At 43.4% G+C, this 23,280-nt stretch overlaps 1 protein-coding gene across 2 annotated transcripts in view; it reads right to left on the minus strand.

Annotated features, from left to right (window-relative positions):
- Htr4 (5-hydroxytryptamine receptor 4) overlaps positions 1-12,232 on the minus strand; it is a 167,474-nt gene extending 155,242 nt beyond the window's left edge. For both annotated transcript variants that reach the window (XM_075968498.1, XM_075968499.1), the window contains exon 1: positions 11,923-12,232. The gene's annotated coding sequence lies outside the window, so the exon portion shown is untranslated. The remainder of the gene's footprint in view (positions 1-11,922) is intronic.
- Between the last annotated feature and the right edge of the window lie 11,048 nt (positions 12,233-23,280).

A 23,280-nucleotide genomic window follows, 5' to 3' on the forward strand; every position in this document is an offset into this window, starting at 1 on the left:
AAAGCTACAGAGAAACCCTGTCTTGAAACCCCCTCCCCCCAAAAAAAGAGTTCTTCACTCAAATGTATGTTGCTGACCTCTTTGCCTCGATGGTCTAGCCTGCCACCAACCTTAAGCCACAAGGTAAATGGTCCTACCAGCGGCACCCCAACAACCTCAAAACAGCCATAAACTCTATATTGGCTGTGATGTCCACTAGTCCCAACTCTTTTAAAGTAAAAAACGTGGTATAAAATAAGAATCATCTAAAGATACAATTGTGAAATTTTCACTAAACAAGAAAAATTGTTCTCCTTAGATATTTACTTGGACTTCTTTCCCAGAAAACACTTGGAATTTGTAGGATATTGTTTTCACAATCTTTCTAACCTCCACCAACTGATATATTCATTTGTAGATATCCCCTTCCCAAATTCATATTATTTCTTTTGTTTAAGTGTTTATGTTTCAGTGTGCAGATGCAACTGTTTACAACACAAATGGAAAAGAAGTACCTGTGTTCCACAAGTTGGGTCTACGAGGGTCGGTAGCTAAAATGCTACTGGAGCTAAGTCTTCTAGGATACTTAGTCCTAAGTTACAACCACACTTCCTTAAGTAGAAATCCATATTAGTATGCTGGTGTGTGTGTGTGTCTGAATGAATGTAAAACACTCTTTAATTTTATTTTCAAAAATAACTAAGGAAAACATCCATGGGTAAATAAACTATTACTCAGTGGAAAGTTTAGCAGCATTGCTAAAAGCTGTTATTTTAAGCAGTGGCAACCACAGAGGAGGCACACTCAGTCTGTCTTGCAGGGAAAGCAATGGGGCATAGGAAAAATGAAGAAGGAGCAGGAACTTCATGTGTAACTGAAGGGAACAGACCTAGAATGTTTGTAGAAAATGGGCTTTTTACAAGGTGGGGATTCCCAACCATCAACAGAAGGCTTACCAGAGACAAACTGGGTCCAATTAAGGATGGATCGTTGCCTTTCAGGATGGAAAGGAGATTAAGAGAGACCTAAAATAGATTTTGTGACCACTTGATCAATGTCTCCTTTTGACCAGAGTCTATGAAGAGAGATGGTGGCCAGATCACCAAGCACCTGTTGAATGAGCACCATAATTTGCCATTGGGGAAGGAATTAGCCCCAAATTTGGGGCCCCAGAGCAGGGATGTATAGAACTCGAGAGCAGTTTGAAGCTTGCCATTATGAAGATCATTCAAATCGCCAGAGCTTTCCACTTATTGCCCTGTGTGCCTTGGCAAGAGGCCACACCAGTGGAGGCTCCAAACGAGGCCAGGAAACCATCAGTCACATCTGAGGGGAGGAAGTAAGACTGAGACGACTTTGAATTTCCAATGAAATCCAAGCGCAATGAGAACCGAACAAAGTAAGAGGCTGTTTATGGTAGGGCCGTAGTTTTTGTGCATGAGAATCACCAGCGGGCATTTTAAAGCAAAATGCCCCTTCTGGTTTCTACTGAAGAGGAGGAGTGGAGGGTGAGAGTAGAGAATCTGTGTTTATAACAAGCTCACGAATACTGTTGATGATGCTGCTCCAGAGACTCACTTTCAAGACCAAGGTGGTGCCCTGGCTAAACATGGTTCTTATACCCCTTGAGAACCAACATGATGACAGGGAACAGCTGGCTCCGGCACTAAACGCTAGCACACTGTATGGCAGAAATGGGCTCTGTTTTCATTTTCCAATTCACAAAGCTTTTATGTTATAATTACGTGCCTGTGTGTGTGCATTTGAGAGAGACAGAGACAGAGAGACAGAGACAGAGAGACAGAGACAGCGAAAGAGACAGAGAGAACATGGGTATATAGAGGCTGAATACAGGTGCCCTCAGAGTCCAGAAGAGAGTGTTGGATGCCCTGGAGCTGGAGTTGTAAGCCACCTGATGTGCCTGAGTGCTGGCAATCAAACTTGGATCCTTAGAAGAGCAGCAAACTCTTAACCACAAAGCCATCTCTGGAGTTCCTCATTTTCTATTCTAACCACTGTTGTTTATGTTGATGAGAAGGACTCAGATATGTGCTAATTTATCTTTGAAATCTCCCTGCTGTTTCAGAGGGTGTGTGTGTAGTGAAAAAATAGGCCGAGAGTTTGCAAGAAAGTACACATCAGAGGGTTTGGCGGAGGAATGGGAATGGATAAATGGTGTAATTAAATTATAACCTCAAAAATCAGTTTAAAAAGGATCCTCCTGCTATTCACTAATCATTGTTATAATAAAGAAGAACAAGCTTCCAGTCCCTAATCTTTAGCAAGAAGCACACCATTATTTTAGTTAGGTGCCCTGGAAGCACATCTTGTTGTGTAGACTAAATGCAGATAGTTAGTTAATCTGGCAAGTGAAGGTATGAGTGATGATATTTAAAAAGGAAGGGAAGTAGGATCAAAAACCCTCGAGCTGATGAGGGAGGGGGACTTGATCGGGGGAGGGGGAGGGAAATGGGAGGCGGTGGCGGGGAGGAGGCAGAAATCCTTAATAAATAAATAAATTTAAAAAAAATAAAAAGGAAGGGAAGGAGGAAGGGAGGGAGAGAAGAGTAAGGAAAGGATGGGAAGGGAAGGAAAAGGAGGGAGGGGAAGGGAGGGAGGGAAGGAAAGGGAAAGAAGGGAAGGGAAGGAAAGGGAAAGAAGAGAAGGGAAAGGAAGAGGAAGGAAGGGAAGGGAAGAGGAGGGAAGGGAAGGGAAGGGAAGGGAAGGGAAGGGAAGGGAAGGGAAGAGGAGGGAAGGGAAGGGAAGGGAAGGGAAGGGAAGGGAAGGGAAGGGAAGGGAAGGGAAGGGAAGGGAAGGGAAGGGGAAGACAAATGAGAGGCAGCTCATGAGAAATGCATTATTCAGACACTGAAGCAAAACCCTTAAGGGAAACTCTTGGAAAGGAGGACATCATATGCCTCAGACTTGCTTCGAAGAGTAGGCGGTAACTGGGACATCATTTCTCCCACACCTGTAGTTTGTTGGTTAGGACTGATCACAGAGGACCACAGGGATTCCCAGACACCAACTATGATGCCTATGCACAAAGGGAATCTAGCAGATTGAGGATAGATCTCTACAGACCATGCAGGTGTGTCAGGAAGTCAGGACAGTCTACAGGAAAACAGTGAAGGCATCAGCAGGAATACAGGGGAAAGGTAGGCAGGACCTGTCCCTGCTAGTTAGCTTAGCTCAGCCACACTGTGTGTGCAGTGCATGGGTTCTATGGTCTCTTCTATTTCTTGCAAGTGCTATTGACTTCCACTTATGGCTTTGATTCTTTAAGAATAAATTTATTTAAGGAAAATTAATTAACCTAAAAGAAAATGCTGTGCAGATCATGTTCCAGATGGTATGAGTGTTGGCAGGATTCACACGGACAGAATGCAGATGACTGGAATGTGGGGCACATGGGCATAGTTGTGTAAAGCAGGGGGGCAATATATTGTACCCTTCTATAAAGGGTCACTTAACAGGTATGTTAGGTTTTTCAGAGCACAGAGTCACACCCCTAACTATCAAACTCTGCAGGTTGTGTGAAAGCAGCCACAGACAAACTAGAAATAAAATTGTATGGCAACATTCCAGCAAATCAACATGGATATTTGAATTTCGTAAAATTTCCACCTGATAATATTCCTAGCAATTTGAAATGTAAAGCGGGTCTTATCTTGCAGTCCACACAAAGAAAGGGCAAAGAGTTTGCTAACCCCTAATTCGAAGAACTGAAATCTGTTCCAGTCCTCTCAAACACCAGAATGACCTTGACAAATTACTTAACTCTCCCTACGCTGATGGTGTCATCCATATAATGGGACATGGGTAATATTAACCTCACAAGACCAATATAGAAGTGCATACCTAAACATGAGGTTCCCAGTGAGTTCTGTGATGTCAGTCTGTTTTTCTTGAAAGATGCATGCCTGTTGTTGGAGAACATTTCCTACCGTGAGCCTCCAAAATGGAAACAACTCACCAGATGACTTATGCCTCCTGTCCTGGGCTGTGATCACAGAAACTGTCCCTCTTGCTCACAAGGAAACTGAGCGTGAGAATGTTTAATGTGTCTTTTCAGCATTGATTTTAGAGACCTTAACCTGGGAGCAACTGAAGCCAAAGTTTTCTTTACACCTAAATTAAAGCTTTAAAGTTGGTGTCTCTCGGGTGTGAACGAACCTAAAAGTGAACCTAAAAGTCTCTCCCAAAATTGCAGATTCAGAAAACCCGAGAATCTCTGGTTAGCAAATACCCTGGTGGTTGTTCTGCTGCAGATGATTCGTGGGGTGATTCAGGAAAGGCTACAAGGATAGGGAACATCCATCCAGTGAGGATCGCTTCTGAAATCCTCCTCAATAGTGTTCCTTTATCTGTCTTTACAGCCTAATGACCAAGAGTCTTGGATCCCAGGATTTGCTGAGCATACCAAGAGCAAGGGCTTTGCAGCATATGTATCTCTTCTGCCCCTGTCCTTCCATTGCTGCTGAGTATCCCAGATTAGAGAATAGTTTATGCAGATTTCTATATTCCAAATATAATATGCAAATTATCGTATCCAACTAGATTTGCCAATGCAATCTCAATGAACAAAGGTTATTTACAAATTATTACCTGGAAATGCTTGAGAAGAATCCAAACCCTTTACAGATAAAATGTCACCAATAAATTGTCACCTCTAAAATGCTCCTGTCTATACTCTCCTCCCAAAAGCATCTCCTCCCCGACTTAAAAAAATAGGGAAAGTGAAACTGTACCAACAAATTTTTACAAAAGTCCGTTTAACACAGCAAAGAATTGTTTTAAGTGGGCCTATGACCAAATCCTTCTTTGCATCATCCCCTTTTGACTTCACACAATACTAGGAGGCAGAACTACAATTATCCTCATTTCACAGATTTGTAAACTGAGATATATAAAACAGGTGCTGTCCAAAGTTACACTAAAAGTCACTCGAAAGCCCAGGTCTTTCACTGCTAAACCATCCCATGAAAGGATGCCATCTTAGGGAGCCCCAAGCTCAACTTTCCCAGCTTAACTTTGCTTAGTACGTACGGAACTCTTCAAAGACTCCATGACCCCTCAGCATCTACTAGTACCTAAAGAGAAAACATTTTCAATGTGGCCCAAGCAAGGTTCTCTGCATCCTATCACATTGAGTTTCTTGTTTTGTTCATGTAAGCCACTAATGTCTGGATGTCAGGTGTCCCTAGGAGAGTCAGCCTATCTGTCTTGCAGAACTACTATTTCAAGTCAAAAACCACCAGCAAATGGTTCTTGGAATTATCTAAAGTAGTAGTTTTCCAACCTGCCTTTTTCATAGTGAATTTAAAATGCTGAGAAGAAATGAGTCTATGAGTTCTATGAAAGGTCTCCGGGTAAGCTGTTCAGTGCAGACGGAGTAAGGGACACTACTTCTTTGGAAGGTGAGCTGCTTATTAAGGTTCAAACCAGTGGAAAGTGTGGATGCTTGTGAACTAGCTGACCTTGCTGGCCATGAGCTCATCTTTCCCTCTTTCTTCTCCGAGGAGATCCAGCTACTTGGCAGACAGGAAAGTGTGTTGCAGAGTTAGATGACCCAAGTTCAATCCCAACCCTATAGACTCTCCTGCATGTGACCTTGGGTAAGCCATGCTACTTGTCTTGAATTCAATTCCCAAATATAAAAATAGGGGAGGAGGATAGCAACTTTATAATTAAAAAATGAACTAATGGGTTATGGAATTATGATAAAGCAACTCTAACAAAATAGGAATTCCAAAAGCTACCTGGCTTGTACTTACAGATGTTCCTTACATAATTCCTTCAGCTTTTCACTTCACTATGAATTCTCAAGATAAAATATTGGGAAATAAACACAAAATTATCACCCAGGTTGTTAGAAAAGTTGAACAGTGTAAGAGTTATCAGCAAAATTCACAGCACGTGTAGGGTGTGCCGTTGCCTTAATTATTTACTATATAGAGGCATGGCTGGGACAAGCCAGTAACGCCCGCCCACGCCTGAGATCTGTGAGTTGAAGGTGTGACATACATGAACAGAATGAGAGGATGGGCCAAGTGGCATAGAAAACAGAGGACAGAAGTGTGCCAGAAAAACCAGGAGCTGCACACAGATGGAAAGATCAGCACTCTGTGCAGGGACTGGTGAGTGGGGGGGTATGGGCCTGTGGGGGATGGGCTTGTGGGGAAACATGGGGAATGGGGGGAATGGGCTTGTGGGGAAACACAGGGAATGGTGAATGGAAGAAAGAAAATGGCAGCTCTGGAAATAAACCTGGCTTCCAATTCTGTCTTCATGACGCTAGTTGTTTGAGAACAGGCAACATTTACTAGATTTTGCAAAAGATCTCTTGTCACTGGAAAAATCTACCAAAACCACTAGCCTGAGTCCTTGACAGCTCCACTTAGTTTTGACCTTGTGTTCACAGACGAGTGACTCAGTGAGAGTCATTTCTGGAGAATTCTAACTGATTGACACAGACTTGAAAGAGTGTCACATTAATGAAGACAACAAAGAACAGGTCATGAGCTCCCAGAGCTGAGCTCTCTGGTAATGACCTTTTACCTTTCTGTCCTGGAGCCTGTTTCTTCAAATCTTTAAGAAAAGCCCCTTAAGAAAAGTGTCCTGCCAAGAAATTATAACTTTTATTTAAGTAAACCATTGTTAAATTTTGTAATGCAGAACCAAGAAGTACAGCTAACCTCTGGACACAAGAATTCTTAAAATATCTTGGCCTTGCTTTCCAAATCTGCAATTCATGGAAACAGTACTTCTCTAAAGAGTTGATAGAAAAATCCAAAAACTCCAGGTATATAAGACTCTACTTAAACTTTGATAACACACAATAAATAGCAAGCTCTTTCTGGGTGCCGGGGAGATGGCTCAGCAGTTAAAAGCATCTACTCTTCTTGTAGGGGACCCAGGTTTAGTTCCCAGCAGCCACGTAGTTGCTTACAACCTTCTGTAACTCCAGTATTAAGGGATCCAGTGTCCTCCTCTGGTTTTCCAGGCATCAGACACACACCTAGTGCACACATGCCTTGCTCATGCAAGCAAACATTCATGCAAGTAAAATAAAAATAAGTAAAATTATCTTTTGTTGTTGTAGTTTTGGAGACAGTGTTTCACGATGTAGCTCTGGCTATCCTAGAACTCATTATGTAGACCAGGCTAGCCTCGAACTCACAGAAATGCCTCTGCCACCTGAGTAAAGATGTGTGCCACTACATCTGGCAAGTAAATTATTTTTTTAAAAAGATCTTTCTGTATGAGTTCTTAAAGGTCCATAGTTTGGATGTGATCAGGTCAAAACAAAAAAAGGTATCAGCACTGAGGAGGAATGGACAGGTTGAATGAGTTTAAATTCTGATTTTTTAAAGGAAACTTTCTGATTGGTATTTAAATTTTTCATCAGGTACACATCAATGTGCTGATTTCCACTGAGTTTCTTCATTATCCTAATGTAGCTCTGAAAGGGAAGGAAACACAACACAACTGTCCAAGAAACAAAAGCTAGAGAGAGGAATAGCAAAGCTCCTTAGTCTTACAGAGGCTTCCCACGATGTACTTGGCATCATACGATGTAGTAAGGGACTTGGGGTCTAAATTATCCTGTCAATAATGGGGTATCTTATCATCTAAATTAAGGTAGAGGCGGGTGTAGACAGGGCCAGGAAAAGATCTGAGGCAGCTGTTTAATGAGAGATGTAAGTTCATCTCTCTTATTGGTTTTGGATTTTGCTCCAATCGATTCCTTCTCATTAATACAATGCTTGGTTATTTTTAAAATGTCATCTTCCCAACAAAAAGCCGTATTTGGGCTTTGATTTAATTATCTAAGTCTCAACCCCATGTCTACAGCAATGTAGACACCCATTAGAAGTGAAAATCCTTGGGGCCTAACCCAGAAACAGAAACTGTGGGAAGACAGCCCATTGATGTGGGCTCTAACAAGCCCAGTGGGATTAGTCTGTTGCTTATCAAAGACTGAAGGCCAGGCTTTCAACCAAACCACAGGTGTGTGGGTCAGAGCCCATGGATCTGCAGGTTCAACAGGCAGTCTTAAAAGAAAGTCAGCCTCCTTAGGCAAGCTTGGATTCTCAAGCTTATCAGTAATTGGAATCATCCTTACTCAGACAACTAGTCCTATCGATTGCCCTGTTGAAGAGCCATTTACATCTTATTTTTACCTCTGCCCCAATAGGAAAAAGTGAATAGCATGCAGAATGGAGTGCTCAAAGCGCAGGCCATGAAGACCAAGGAGACAGTTGACGGAAGCACAGGAACTTTGACTTTGATGGCAGAGACTGACCGTAAGGTAGTTAACAGCAACAGAACTGTCTTGTTCACTGTTTGGTGCCTTTCACCTCCTTCCTTTTCCCTTCACACTCCCTCTTCTGTAACCCCGCCCACCTACCGCTCTCACTAGATACATACCTTTGAGCTAACTCTGGATGAAAGAAGGTAATTGGTTTTTTCTTTCTTTCTTTCTTTCTTTCTTTCTTTCTTTCTTTCTTTCTTTCTTTTTCAATGAGGAATTACATATGGCTACTGAACACTATTTACAACCTGGAGTCTTTAGCATCCTTCCTAGAGGCAGACTTGGTCCTACAAACAGACTAAGAGATATTTAAGCTCCTCCTATGTAGCCTGTAACACCAGATCTCATTCATACAAGGCATTGCAAGTGTGAAGGTCCGAACAATGAACTGCAGCAAGACAGCACACCAGCCAATGCCAGCTCCAACACCCAATGAGAACTGGACATGTTATCTTACCTCTGTAAGCTCGAGTCGCTGTAGTTCTAAACTGAGGGCAATAGAAGTCTCTCTCCTTGGATTCTTAATGAAGATTAAATGCAACCATCCACCCAAAGCATTTAGAACTGTGCCTGGCACATATCAAGGGCTGGGTTAATGTGAGTTATTAAGACTATTAATGCCTCTGAAATGTTTCTCAGGCTTCAGCACACCGTGAGTACTTTGCAGGCATCAATGTTAGGCAGTGAAAATCCAGAAGGGATAAAGGAGAGGACATGAGGGTAGCAGACTTGAGACAGGGTGGGAAGACTGTTCGCAGTAGCAAGTGTTTAGCTGTAGAGTGGTGCCGTGGAAGACTCCCAGGCTGGAGTGTGAATTATAGTGGTGATTCTCAACTGGAGTGTGGGAAGACTTTGTCTTCCCACAGATAGCAGTGCTTGCGTTTGTACTTGGTTGTTGTAACTCTGGGGTGCTATTAATGGATACTAGGGATGTTGTTGAATACCCTATAATGCATAAGACAAGGGTCATTTGTCCCAAATGCCACTGCTATTGAGGCTGAGAAAACCTGAATTCTAATGTAACATGACGTTATCTTAATAAGGTAGACTTAGACTCTGGTACCTCATGAAGATAAAAGCAGAGTGGCCTTTAAAACCCTTCTGCTGCTAATGGTGTTGGCACTTAGTCCTCAGCCTCAAACTGAAGACAACATCTCTTTTCCTCTGTACCCACATCTTCTCCCAAAAATCAAACAATATTTTTTTTCAAACAAAGGTTACACATTTTTATAGGTTCACCTGAGACACTAGGAAGATTCATTCTTGCTGACATGGTGGCAATCGGAGTGTTTCAGTGCCGAGAGAACCCTTCGAAATGAGCTAGGGACAAGTCTCTCCTTGAAATCGTTTGTTTCCACTTTTACAAGTAAAGAAACTAAGACGGAGGGGGACAGAAACCTGAGCTAAGTCACACCATGTGGCACTCCTCAAGAATTAATAGAAGGTTTTAGTTGGACATACATGATCACAAGAATCGCATCTTCCCGGCATTTGTTCTCTTGCCTTGAATTTTCCTCATAATCAGAGTCTGTCTCTCTTCCCATCTTCGGAAAGTCCCTAAGCACTGGTGTCACCTGATGGAGGTGGCCGTGGCGAGAGTACAACGGGGGAAACTGGGTCCGAGAAAACAGACAAACTGCCAGTGGACTAAGATTGCCAGTTCCTGGTGAAGGGAGAGGAGAAAGGAAAGGTGACCTCAGTACCTCGTTTAGATGACTTGGGGGATGCTGCCTCAGCACCATGGGAAATCAAGGGTACCTGCTGGGATGCTGTGTTGCTTGTGACAGCTGCAGGTGTTGCCTTCAGTCTGTGACCACAGGAAGGAAGTGTGAGGATGAGTGGGATCGGGGTGAGGGTGGTGAGTTTGTTGGCCCAAGAAATCACATTAAAAGTAAAACCCAGGAAACTTGGGGGAACCAGGCACGTTATTGTTGTGGGGTTCTGGGACCCCTACCTGCTCAGAAAAGAGGGACTAAAGGTGCGGAGTAACTTCCCTGTGGTCTAGATCTCGTGAAGTTTAGACACCAACCGTGACTCTACCACATGAAAATAATTCTAACAAAGATATTCCCCACAAGAGGAAATGATGAAAACCCAACAGAGAGATTAGAACAAGGATGGATGCATGAGGAAACTAAGGGAAACATCTAAAAGTTACTTGGGAATGTTGCAACATCTGGTTAGTCTCTGTAATTTTTTTCTGTACAAACGTATTTCCTAGATGGGACCTGCTTCTTGGAACTCTGGGGGTCTTGTCTTTTCTCTGACTTTTTCCTTGATTCTCAAGCAGCAACCACATCTATCACCAATGTTGTTTTCTTTCCCTACCTGTGCTCACAAGAAACAGTAAGCAACCTCTCCTCCAATGGTCACTGCTGATGAAATCTCCCAGGACCAGACAAACATCTATCAGCAATCACAAGCCATGGCCACCAACAGCTAAAAGAAAACCTGAAGAATCCATCCCAACAATATGAAGACTAAAAGGGCAAACTTTCCCCAGTGTCCCCCTCACCGGAACACACTTTCAATTCATGTCAAATCTGTTCCTTAAGAAACATTTTGTGTTGTTTTCATGGGTCAGGTGGAAAGTTGCCCAGATTTTCTCTTAATATTGAACTCTAAGAAGCCAAGCACTTGCCATGACTTCTTCACCTTTGCCAATTACCATTCCCCTGAATCAACAGTCACTTCTTTCAAGAGCAGCCAGCAGTGTGCCAGGGGCAAGGTGCAAGCCTGGACAAGAAGCATGTTCAGTTGAGACTGGATTCTACGAAAGGCAATAGCCAGGATGGCCCCTAGTACCGTCAGTGACTGAGACATCCCCATGCAGCACGGAATAGCCACACACTCATGCTACTACACACGCTTGCTGCTTATACACACAAGAACAGGTATCTCATTACACACAGAGGGAACCCTCAGTCACACACTCACAATCATCTACAGTCTACCGAAGCATCATACATCAAATTACACACCAATAAAGATAGATACACAACATAAGCTTCTTCCCCTCTCTCTTTCTCCCTCTCCTTCCTCCCTCTTTCTCTCTCTCCCCCTTTTCTTCTCTCTCTCTCTCCTCTTCCCCTCTCCTCTTTACGTACAATCTCATATAGTCAGTGAACACACATGCAGTCTCACAAGTACTTACCTACACAAGTGCGGGAGGGCAGCTGTTCAACCTTCAGTGGTCCCAAGCTGCAGACAGGTCTTACCCAGACAGACAGTCCACCCACCCACACCAACACACAGCCCATCCCTGCGACAAAGGCTGGTGGGTGTCGGAAGTACAGAACCCAGAATCCCCCCCCTCAACCCCGGCATCCCGCCCCGCCCCCTCTCGGCATCCCCACCTGCACACGTGGGCTCCTGGGGTTCTGATCTCCTGGCGCACTCCCAGTAACACGCGGCTGCGGAAGGCTAAGGAGAGCGGCGCCCTGGCAGATCGTTGCGGCTACCTTTAGCGCAGAGCCCAGCTTCTGCCGCTTCTGTGCTGCGCTGCGCTCCCCGCCACTGCCTGCGCCCTCGCCGCCGCCCCCTAGATGCGGGCTTCAGCCCCCGCGCTGGGGAGCGGGCGGGCGCCTGGCACCAGTTGCAGGCTGGAGACCCCAGCCTGGGCTCACCTGGGCATGCAGAGCATCCTCCTCCTCCTAGCTGAGCCGGGCTCCGTGGGTTCCACAGCCCCCAGACTGGGCGTCCCTGCGGTCCTGCTCGCTGCCGCCCCCACAGGGCACGCGGAGTGCCACCTGTGCAGAGGGGCGCCCTGAGGAGTGGGTGCAGAGGCTGCACAGATCTCACACCTCTGGTCTGGCCAGAGTGTGCTTCCCTGACCAGAACCGTACCCATTCGCTGGGGACAGAGAGAGAGCGAACGAGCCCTGGCCTCACTGCAGACTCCTGGGTGACCTTGGGCAAATCCGTTCACCTTTTTTGAGTGCCCACTTCCTCTATTCAGAGACAATAAACTCGAGAATGCGTCTGAGGTGCCTGTGCCAGGGGCAATCCTTCCTTGGTGCTGCCTACTTCCTTCTTCTTATGGCTGACTCAGCCTGGCCCAGAGCAAGGCTTGTCTGGGAGCGGCATTCAGGAGAATTCGGGGCGCTTTGGAAACAGGATGGCAAGTTCTCCAGAGCTAATGCTTTGGTTTGTCTCAGGGCTCCCTAAAGGATCAGCCTCACCTTGTTAGTCCACTCTTTGCCTCCCTGTCTGAAGTTTCCGAGGTTTCCCAGCTCTAACCACCTGTCACCTTGACCATGTGACTAGATCGGAGCCAGCTTCAGGGCTCTCTCATACAAAAGAGGGAGCAACCCTACAGTAGTGTGAAGGGTCTCCAAAGGTCTAGGCCTGGGTACTCAGGGATCTGAAGTATCTGTGAGGGACTATGGCAGAGCAAAATCCATCTGACCAAAGCCTCCAATGACAAGGATGAAACGGGCGATGCTTTAAATGAGAAGACGTTGCTAGGAGAATTGCGAGAAGGCAGGGTCTTTGTCGCCTGGATCAGAGAAAGACCGCAAGACCATGGGGTGAAGAACTCACCCTCAAGTACCACCGAGGCTGCCTGGAAAGCCTGCCAGACAGAGAATTAACTTCTGTGAGCAAAGAAATCTTCCAAGACAGTCTAAAAAATCATTAACCTGCAACTGGGCCGGAACAAACTGAAGTGAGCCAGGAGTTTGCCCTGGATGGTTTGTATTCGGTGCTGAGGATTGAACTCAAGGCCTCACACATCCTAGGCTAGTCCCCTGCTGTCTTGTCCTGTTGTTTGATTGTCTCCTTAGTTTGGAGACAGGACCCAGGCTGCAACCTGAGGTCCTCCTGTTTTAGCCGCCATAGTGCTGGGATTATAGGCACCACCCCCGTGCTTGTGCTTGGCTGAAAAGTTTAAATTGATCAACATTTTCACCAAAAAGTTCTGTTTGTCTTCCTCCTGGCCTAGATCCCTTCCCCTCAGGACAATAAGATCCCTTTTGAAGATATATATATATAAAAAAAAGACAGAACTTGGATGAATGTTGAAGGCAGGGCTGATCCTTGTCCCAAATCTAGAAAGGACAGCAACCCTGCAGAAACCTCGATATTAACACCGTGAGAGCTGGCTCATATTATAATCCAGCCAACTGTGAGGTGACACATGTCCTAAGCCATTAAGTAATTTATTGCTGTGATGGATAATTTTTACAACGTTTGTCCCTTTAGAGTCACACCCACGTCTTTCCTGGTGATTAACAGCATTCTCGTGGTGCAGACAGCCAGCTGCGTTGCTACACCCCAACCCTGTTGTGTTTCAATCAGCCTTCTCCACGCCCCACGCCAATGTCACATAGCCTATCCCTTTTCCCTCTAGAATGTCTATGAAAGGATGAAGCTTGGGAAGAAATAGACGCAGGTGCAGAGGTGTCTCAATCATGACAAGTGGTTCCAGTGCAAGAGGGGCTAGACGAGGAGACGGAGACATACAAAAGCTGTGGACTGTCTCCAGCCAGAAAACAACCTCCCAGGACCAGTCTTCTCTAAAAAAAAAAAAAAAAAAAAAAAAAAAAAAAAAAAAAGTGAGCAGAATTGAGAAAGAAGGAATGAGCCCTCATCAAGCCAAGACAACATGTTTGTAATAAGTACTCTTGCCAGCACTTGGGTTAATCCAGCAGTGTTCAGGGGCTGAGAAGCCAGCTGCCCGAAGTAGAGAACTGAGACAATAAAGCTATTATAGGCGAGATAAGAACACCGTGACTCCTTCTGGTGTGGTTTTTATTCTCTAGTCGGCCTGATATTGTTTGGATTAAATATTTATGTTTGAAGGGACAGTTAACTGATTCCTGTTTTACTACCAATAAAAATCAAATAAATGGCTATTTAGTCTGGGGGTAGCAGTCTGGGGATGAGCATGAAGACAGGTATCATGAGCATGACCCAGTAAACAAAACCCTAGCCAAACTAAAGGTTAATGGTTTTTATTTATGTCTGGTAAACTTGTTGTTTTGATATGGAATTCTCTTAGTTTCTACAAATCCAACTTCAAAATTGTGTAAACAATAAAAGCACATTCAACGCAGAGCAAACTGAACTGTGACCGGAACAAGTATATTTGGGATACACCTGGAGTAATAAATTTAATGGGACAGTGAAGATGTGGATAAGCATAAGAGCAGTTAGTCTCTCTCAAAACCCCTCAGGTTTTGTCCTAGATAAAGGAGACAAGGGTGAGGAGGGAAGAAAAGAAAAGTGGGCCTGCAGGAAATGGCTTTTGACCCCAGAGGATCTCTGGGATAGTAGAAGTTGTATAAAGAAAAGAAATAAAGTTCGAAAACAGTGTTCAAACAGGGCTTTAGGCAGTGGCCAGGACTGTGCAAGGCCAGGTAACAAAACAGGGTTCAGGCTTGGCTGCGGCACTGTCTTTGGCACTCAGGGATGGATCATGCTTTTCAAATCCTTGGCCAGACACCAGCAACCTCATCAGTAGGGAGTGGCAGCAGGTTTCTGCTTTCAAGCAGTATTGCTGGCAGTGGAGATGGTCAGAGATAGATGCACCCATGAGTATAACAGCCATATTTGGGTTGTTCATAATATGAATACTTTGAGATTTCCTACAAGTAATAATAAAACATTATAATAGGAGAGTTAGTGGATTACTTGAACTGCAATCTTACGTTTAAAGGCAACGTAGTAAACCAGAGGTTGGTAAATATCCATTTTCTACAATTTCCTCTGTGTGTGTGTGTGTGTGTGTGTGTGTGTGTGTGTGTGTGTGATTTATGCATGCAGAGACAAGAGAGTCTGTGGCATGTCCTGCTCAATATTCTTCACCCTATTCTACTAAGACAGGTTCTGAACCTGGACCTTGGTCAGTGGCCAGGAAGCCCCAGAGAACCTCTTATCTCCACCATACAACGACACTGGGGTTGCAAGCCCATGCATAGACATGCTCTGTTATTTACATCAGTCCTGGGTTCTGAACTCAAGTCCTCACAGTAGTGCAACTAGCCTCTTACTTCATGAGCACTCTCCCAGTCCCAACATTTTTCTTAGACGTGTGTGCAGACTTAGTTGGTATGACCCCAAGAAGATCGGATCCCTCTTCTCAAATTACTCATAGCCATCTAGAAGAGACAGGACTGGGCAGAGAATCTCAACACGCTGTGTGAAAATTCATGATGGAAACATGAACAACAAGCCGAATTCATTGCTAGTGTTACTCTCATTTTATTATTAATTAACAAACATCCACTGAGCATCTACTATTTGCTGGTTGCAACACTAACTGCTTGATAGACCTTCTTAAGTGTCTCCTAACAACTCTGAGAGACCCTATTAGAGATTCACAGAGTTAAAACAGCATACACACAAGGATGAAGGAACCTGATATTGAGATGATGTGGGTAGAAAGTGGTGTCCAAATCAGACCCAAGAGCAGAATTCAAGTTGTCTTTCTGCGAGCAAGCAAGGAATAAAAGTCTTAGCAGTAACAACTACATCAAACAGCTTTCATGACTCATGGCCTTCAGTGCACTGGACACTCCACAGCTTGAGACTCTCAAACAGAGTCAGGACAGACATTTAATTTAGTATTTGAGAAAGAGGGGGATAGGCTGAGCCATCACAGAAAAAAAGAATCCCATCCAGACATGAGCTTCACATCTGGCACCGTCTGGCACTGTCGGTACTAAAGCGCAAACTGGGTACCATCTGCCAGGAATATTGAAGAAACCCTGCTCTTGGGGCAAGGTTCAGCATCACCTCTTGCTCTCCTTGGACTTGTCTGATGCTGAAATCTGAAAAGTGGGGTGTCGCTTAACTCTTCTTTAGCTAGCACTTAAATATCAATGTTCTCCTTCTTCTATTTCGCTCTCTCCTGCTCCTCTCTGCTTCATTAGAGGCTCGTAGTTGATTTTCTTCTCACAGTTTGGGGGCCCCACCACCCAGCTCCCAAATAACCACAAGGAGTCCTATTCTCACTTATGAATGCCTGGCCTTAGCCTGGTTTATTTCTAGCCAGCTTGTCTTAAATTATCCCGTCTACCTTTTGTCTCTGGGCTTTTATCATTCTCTATTTTATGTATCTTTCTTTCCTTCTGACTCAGTGGCTCTCCTCCTCCTTCTTCTCTCTTCTTCTCTTATTTATTCTCTCCACCTGCCAGTCCTTATTTCTCCCTTCTGCCTGACGATTGGCCATTTAACTCTTTATTTGACCAATCAGATGTTGTAGACAGGCAGAGCAACACCACAGCTTTACAGAGTTAAACAAATGAAACATAAAAGAACACAGCATATCTCTGTGTATCATTAAACAAATAGCTCACAGCACAAATGAATGTAACACATTTTAAGTTACTATTGCACAGCAGATGCTTGCTTTCACTATCATGTGTGTGCTGACAAGTTCTACGTTTGCACCGTGGCCCGGGTTCATTGTTGAGCCCTAGAGCTATCTCTAGATATAAGATATCCAGAGTTGTTGTTGATCGCAGGAGTACCTGGTCCCGTTCAGCCTACATGACCAGAAATAAAGTATCTAGGGGAAAGAAAACATAGAGTTGTGCCAGATTAAAACCTTAAAAAACTTAAAGAACACTCTGATCATGCAGTAGAGGTTTAAAAAGTACAGTGTTTGAATTTTAGAGGCACAAGCGGGCTTGTGTTTGATTATCTGCAAGGGAAATGTAAACATCTAGGCTTTCCAGGAACAATATTTATGATAACATTACCATCTAAATGTCATTTTCCAATTTCAAACTTTTCCATCTAACTTACAGATACTTGAAAAGATATACCTGGACTGACGGGACAGAATGCATAATTAGTGTTATAAAAAACAATAATGCATCTGGTAAACCAAGTGGAGAGTGGAGGCAGGAAGATGTATGAATGGAAGAAGAACCTTCAATGTCCCCCTCGCGCAGAATAAAAGTCAAGAGATATTGAGCCCTTTCTTAATGGAAGAGCAAATACCAGATGAGCTGGGCTGCTTAGAGTTGCCAAGGTGACTGGAGAGAGGAATAATGTACTGGAGGTCAGTCAATGGTAAATAAAATGGCTACATAAACTCATTAGGTACAAAACGAAAGATAATTTCTTCAAGAGCCACAATGAATAATGATCTCCAGGCAATTTCACCATTTTCTGTGCAGTAAAAATATCTCTGCAATATCTAGACAATTCATGTTTTAGGGAAGCTAACCCATTACCAGCCCTCAACATGACCTTAGCAGACTAAATCCATCAGTATATTCTACCTTGTTTGTCTTAATCTTTGAGTTAGCAAGGGATTAATCTAGCATGAGCCAAAGACACACAAAGCCTCAGCTCAGGATTTTGGGAAGTAATTAATATTCTTGCTTTTCTGTAAGAGGTCCTAGAAAGAATGCCTCTCTCCCTCACTGGACAGTGAAGTATAAGATGTTATTTTATGAAATTTTATTAAATGCTACAGATATCTTTCTGTTTCAGAGAGGTTCACTATTGGAACAAAACAACACATAAAGAAAAAAAAACCTACAGAATTTCTAAAAAGTGGAATTGAAGTCTTGATGATGTTTATGTGGCTTGAACAATTCCTGATGCTATAGATTGGCAGCTCTCAATCTGTGGGTCATAATCCCCTTGGGAGTCGCATATCAACTGTCCTGCACAGCAGATATTTATATTGCAAGTGATAACAGTAGCAAAATTATGAAGTAGCAATAAAATAATTTTGTGGTTGGGGTCACTACAGCATGAAGAACTGTGTTAAAGGGCCACAGCATTAGGAAGATTGGGAACCACTGCTCTAGATAATCCTTTAGCTCTTACATAAGCACTGCATCTGTCTGTCTGTCACTCCACTCTTTATCTTTGCTGATGAGTAACTGTCTTAGTTAGGGTTTCTATCACTGTGAAGAGACACCATGACTATGGCAACTCTTACAAAGAAAACATTTAATTGGGTGGCTTGCTTATAGTTCAGAGGTTCAGTCCATTATCAACATGGTAGGGAGCGTGACTAACTACATCTTCATCAGAAGGCAATAGGATATGGACTGACTAACTGGGCAATATCTTGAGTATATATAAGACCTCAAGCATGCCTCCACAGTGACACACTTCCTTCAACAAGACCACACCTCCTAATGGTGTCACTCCTTATGATATGATGGGGGCCGATTACATTCAAACTGCCACAGTAACCAAATCTCACTTTCATTCAGTCATAGAGGACTCCATCCCTAGCATCTCAACTCTAAGCTGAGTTTTGACCAATGAAATGGAAATAGATGTGCTCTTTGGAACTCTAGGGGAAGATTCCTTAAAGTCCCCATTGTGGCTCTAACTTGCAGAATGCCGTTTGCTCCTGCTTCTTCCCACTGGGGAGAGTGAACACACTCCCAGCAGCCTCTTGAAAATCAAAGTCACAATGGACAAAGGGAAATTGCAGGGTCTGGACTCCTCTGAGACATTATATACTCCAAGCCTGCATGAAGACACTGCTGTTCGTCAAGGAAAATCCCTAAGCGTAGGAGAAAAAAGTTGAAATACATTTGTGTTGTAGAGCCTCTAGCGCTCTCACAAATCGGAAAGTGATGTTCTATGGAATATGGAAATCCTGCACAGTTTTCTAGCTAAGTGCAATTTTAAATTATGGATGGGGACATTGGAAAGCATTATGTACATGAGCATGAATATATGCATATATCCAAATGCCTCTCAAGGAGAATCTAAATAATACAGGGAAATAGTCGCAAAATATTATTAAAAGAAAGAAGTGGAATGCCCAACAGCACACTTAATAGAAATGCCTTCAGTAGCAGATTAAAATTGTATGAGTTATATCAAAGAACATTGGCATGAGTTTTCTCTATATCACAAGTCAGATAACTATACTTTATTTTAAATGATTATTATACATGTTTTAATTTTAAAAAGAAGCTGAACATAGATAATTTGAGAGACTGGTAACAGCTCTTGATATCAACTGTGTTAAGGGGCAAATCGGAATGGAGGATGTGACCATAGCCAGTCTCAGAGTCATGGCCCTGTAATTGCATCCCAAAGCAAACTAGGCAGGCTACATAATCCTCTTAAAGCTCATCATAGCAGGCGTGGACTGGAAAAAAAACTACAGAAGCAGAGAGCATTCTAAACAGATAGACTGCCCTGGGAACATGGCTACTCACCTTTGCATAGGACATCTCCACCTCAGGCCTGTAGGCTTCCCTCTGGCTTCTTCCATTTTCTACTCTAGGAGGGTCCCTAAATAGTGGAGCAGAAGAAACAGGGAAACCTGTTAAGGCCACAAGGCAGGCAGCATATGCTTGGGGATCATGGCTTTCTGCAAATAAACTGATAACAATGCTGTCTTTGTATGCGGTTTACAACTTTCAGTATCTTCTTTATCAAGAAAGCTGCCTAGGTCATAAAGTACCTTCAGGAGAGAAGATGGAAAAGGTACAAAGTCAATAAAATGTCTCTTAACATAGGTACCAGGAAATACAATAAATACAAGGATAGGAATATAAAAGGGAAGGTGAATTAGCCAATTGGATTTTAAAGGCAAAACCGTGAGAGAAATAAAACAGCAAAATTGAGCAAAAAGTAAACATGTGTGTGGCAAATAAATGGGAAATCTAATGGCTCTTCACTCAGCTTTAGTTTGTAGTATTAAAATAGGAGATAGCCTTTAAGATCATTGATTTAAAAACTTTGGGAAAATAAACAGTGTTTTGTTTGTTGTTTGTGCTTTAAAACAGAAATACTCTAAGACTAATGATAGCAACCACTTGCTGCCCCAGCCTCCAATTCTTTGCCCCTCAGGCATTCCTAGACTTTGTTGTCGTTTGTCCTCAAAGTGAAAGTCTGAACTCTTCCCTACTGTGTGAGCCCTGCAGCTCACACTGGGGTGTTCTGCAGCTATTCCTCAAAGGAGCCTCTGTGGCCCTTGGAATGAAGCTTTTGAATATTCCCCCCAGCTGGTGGCACTGGTTGGGGCCTTGCTGGAGCTTTCCTGGAGAAAGTGCTTCACTGGGGACAGATTTGGATTGTTTGTAGCCTCTTCCTCCTTCCAGTTCACACTCCCTCCTTCCAGTTCACATTCCCTCCTTCCTGTTCACATTCCCTCCTTCCAGTTCACATTCCCTCCTTCCAGTTCACACCCCCATCCAGTTCACACTCCCTCCTTCCAGTTCACACTCCTCCCTGCTTCCAGTGTGAAGCTGAGATGTGATCTCCCAGCTCTGGGACATGTAGTTCTCTAGCACGTGAGCCACCCTTCTTTAAGTTGCCTTTGCTCATGGTATTTTATCCCAGCAACAGAAATGTAACCAGCTCACTTCCTTTCCTCCTAGCCTCTCTCTCCCCATTTCTAATAACGACATTAAATAAGCTGCACCTGAAACTAATCATTTGTCACTCTGGGAACAACACTCATGATGTTTCTGGCAGTTGGTCATTTTTTTCTTTTGCTTTTTTTAAGTTGAATTGGAGATTTACTTCTTTGAAGTTATTTTCTTTGAAACAGCCAAAACCATAAGAACAAAGAAAACCTTTCCTTTCACCTCTTTCATTTCTGTGTAAATAATCATGGACTCTTCTCAAGTAGAATACATTTCCTTGGCACCACCCTTTTTACTTTCTTCTTTCTTATCAGTGCACAATAATTGTAGAGGAAAGATTCATTATTTTCATATATGTATATAAGGAAGTGTCGTATTTGCTTCTCTGTTGGCCATACTTCCCCCTCCACTGCTTCTCCTGTCCACTTCTTACTCCTTATAGTCCCCCATTCCTGTTGTTCCTTCTGAGTCGGGTTTACTTAATATCATGCTCTCACGTGATCTCTAGTTCTGTCTACTTTTTTTGGCAATTGGAATAATTTTGTTTTTGTTTTGCAAGGTGGAAGATTAGATATAGGTACAGATACAGATATAGAGATAGATATTGTTGGGTCCAATCCGTGGGAGCCCCAAGAGACCACCGAGAAGACCAACTCACCGAAATGCAAAAGCAAGGTTTATTATCATACACATAATTCCAAGCCAGCAAGGACCTTATCAGCACAACAGTGAGAGGAGATACTCGCATTCTTCTAGAGAACATTAATTAAAGGCAAAAAACCAGGAAAGTTACATTAGCAGGGTTTAGGGTAATGGGTTCAATCTGATCGGCTCATATCTAGGGACTTTTCACAAATTTTTATTCTTGAGCCTCACCTGTTGCTTGTCAAGTTTTCTTATCGGCTGACCTTCGGGTGGGGACATTCTACAATTGTCTGTACTTTCCAGATGGCTACCCTGTTACTTTTGCCCCTAGCCATTTCTAAGGACTGGAATGTTTTATGGGAAATAGCTTACCGAAGACACAAGATGGAGGCAGAGGACAAAATGGAGGAACTTTGGTTCTTCAGATATATATAATCAAAATCATGTATATATGTGTTTAGGGTTCAACATTTGGGATTGGACAGCCAATAGACGGAGGGCTCATCCCTGCAGTAAACTGATTCTCCATCTCAGCTCTTTGTCTAGGGATGAGGTCATGTGAGAAATCCCTCACGCATAGTAACATGTTGACTTGTGTTGCTATTTTTCAAGTCTTGTTTATGAAGCCAGAGTATTGAGATTTCATGGATGCAGAAGATACTATCTTAGGAAAGACACCCTTGTCCCCTGGCACTTATACTCTTTCTGCCCCTTCTTCTGCAATGTCCCCTTAAATCTAGGTACAGAAACTATGCATTATCAATTGAAACTGTGACTCCTGTGGTCAGTTTTTCTCTGCCTTTTAAACCACTGTGGATTTCCGTAATGGTTTTTATCTGCTACAAAAAGAAGTTTCTTCGATGAGGAGCATCTTAGTTACTTTTCTATTGATGTGACAAAGCACCATGATCAAGGACATTTCTAAAAGAAAGCATTTAACTGGAAAGTTTTCTTACAGTTCAGAGAGTAAGTCTATGACCATCATTGTGGGAGCATGGTCGCCGGGTAGGCATGGTAACAGTAGGCATGATAGCAGGCAGGTATGGTGTCAGAGCAGTAGCTGAGAGCTGTTTCATACAACAACCACAGACAGAGAAAGAAAACTGTCAATGGCACAGACTTTTAAAACTTCAAGGTTTACCCCTAGTGACATGCCTCTTCCAACAAGACCATACTTCCTAATTTTTCCTAATCAGTTCTAGCAACTGCAGAGGGAGCATTCAAACACATGAGCTTAAAAGGACATTCTCATTCAAACCACTACAAAGGGTGAGGCTTACACTTACCTGTGAGTACAGGGATAAGCATTTAGGATGTAGTTAAAATTATACTGGCTTAGGAAAGTGGCAATAATAGGACCACAGGTAGCTGGCTAAGTTTACAGTAGAGGCATGACTTCCTTCCTGTTAACCAAGCGTTGAATCCAATTAGATAGCTGCTGGTTATTCCCAAGACATACATGTCACTATTTCATCCTTGAAAATTATCCTACCATGATGGTCATGACCAACCCTGTGGTTCACAGCTTTTACAACTGGCTAGGAATATTGATTGACTGATTTCTTGTCCGGCAGCTTTCGTATCATCTTTAGTTACTGTGAGAGTTAGCCTCAGGGAGGACACTTCCAGGTCCCGTTCCAGCTCCTCTCCTCCTAGGCATCTGTCTGAAATGTGGGCGTCTTCAGCAATAAAGTCTTGGAGGCAACCAAGGACAGTAACAATCACATACATTATTTTGGGAGTCTCATTGGCTCCCTTGACAAACAACTCAGAGAAAGATTTTCCAAGTCTAGCCCTGGGGCTTTTGTAAGATAGACTATGCCTCTCTGGAGGAGCATGTCACCACTGAAATTATCTGGTGCGAGTGAGAAGGAAGCATGAAACACGCAACAAACCCACTTAGGAGTTTATTAGAGTGATGTTAAGTTGGGAGCGTCACCCAGCTCCTGGTATCCATCCCAGCCCCCTGGCCTGGGAGTTTTGTTGCTCTGGACTCCAAATCCCAGCATGCCAGGTCCTGACCCCTCCCTAGGTG

Source organism: Microtus pennsylvanicus, chromosome 4, assembly GCF_037038515.1.
Source record: "Microtus pennsylvanicus isolate mMicPen1 chromosome 4, mMicPen1.hap1, whole genome shotgun sequence".
Lineage (NCBI taxonomy): Eukaryota > Metazoa > Chordata > Mammalia > Rodentia > Cricetidae > Microtus > Microtus pennsylvanicus.